Source organism: Triticum dicoccoides, chromosome 2B (assembly GCF_002162155.2).
Source record: "Triticum dicoccoides isolate Atlit2015 ecotype Zavitan chromosome 2B, WEW_v2.0, whole genome shotgun sequence".
NCBI lineage: Eukaryota > Viridiplantae > Streptophyta > Magnoliopsida > Poales > Poaceae > Triticum > Triticum dicoccoides.
This window is the reverse complement of record NC_041383.1, coordinates 83,428,903-83,430,199: the sequence shown is the minus strand read 5'-3', so window position 1 is coordinate 83,430,199 and position 1,297 is coordinate 83,428,903.

The window sequence follows — 1,297 nt, the reverse complement described above, 5'->3', positions numbered from 1 at the left end:
GATCTGGACGACAGTGCGGTGGTGAGCATGGGGCCCAAGGAGCACGGTCGGGAGGCGGTTCTCGATGCTGTGGTCACTCCGACTATCTCCTACACACAGCTCCGTCGGATCGACCCGAGCCTGAGCTAGCGCACGAGCCAACCAGTGTCCAGTTCATAGTCCCTCTTTCAGGAGCAACAATCTGTAAGTATTTTCCCTCTTATCTTCGTTGCTCACTTTATTTTCCGCATCTAGTAGTTTTATGAGTTCCATCATGTCATACCATAGGCCTACCTGGAGTACACACGCCAGGAGACCATGGCGTGGCATCAGAGGCTTCATGAACACCAAGTTCAGAGGGATCGCCAGCTGGAGCAGGCTTTTCAGGAAATGGCGGCTGGCAGGTGTCCTTAGTTGCAGCCAGCACAATGCCCTCCAGCACAACCAGTGCTGCTGACCTTTGAGGAGTTTGTGGCACAGAACGCTGGCCCCTCACCGGTTAGTTCATCCCCAATCTATTCACCCAAAGCATGTCATGCCTTTCAACACAGTCATATATCCCATTAATATGTCTTTTCAACATCCAGGGAACAGGTGGATCTACCGTTGGCGGTGGTCTTCGCAGCACTCCGGAGACACGGAGCCCGACCACTCCGATCCACGGAGGCGGAGCCGGAGGTGGAGGCGGTCTTGGCGGTAGCGCTGGCGGAAGCATTGACGACCTGGGCTTCGGCGCTCTTGGCGGTGACGACCTCCGCGGTGCTCGACATCCCGGCGCTTAAGCCTTTGGGTCACATTGTGGCGGTTCTCGATGTTGTGATACTTATATGCTTGTGATGTTTCTTATCTTATTGTTGTTTGTGAGATTCTTATATGCTTGGTGGTGATGATACTTATATGTTTATGCTTTGCGATGTTTCTTATGATGTATGATGATGAATTTGTTGTGTGATGCTGCTCCTTACTGTTACGTGATGTTGCTTCTTATATATGCTGCTTCTTATATATGCTGTGTATATTCAAATGAATTGAGCTGAAAAGAAACAGAAAAAAGAAAAAAAAACTGGACAGAAACTATGCCGACGGCCTGGCCGTCGGCATAGGCCTGGCGTGAGCTCCCAGTGGCTGACACGTGGCCGTCTATGCCGACGGCCTGGCCGTCGGCTTAGTTCTGCCCCAGGAGTGCCCAGTTGCCGACACGTGGCACGTCTGGCCTAGCCGTCGGCATAGTTCTAAACTAAGCCGACGGCTAGGCCGTCGGCATAGGCAAGCCCCCAGGAGCAACGGCGTCTCGCCACGTGGCACCTCTATGCCGACG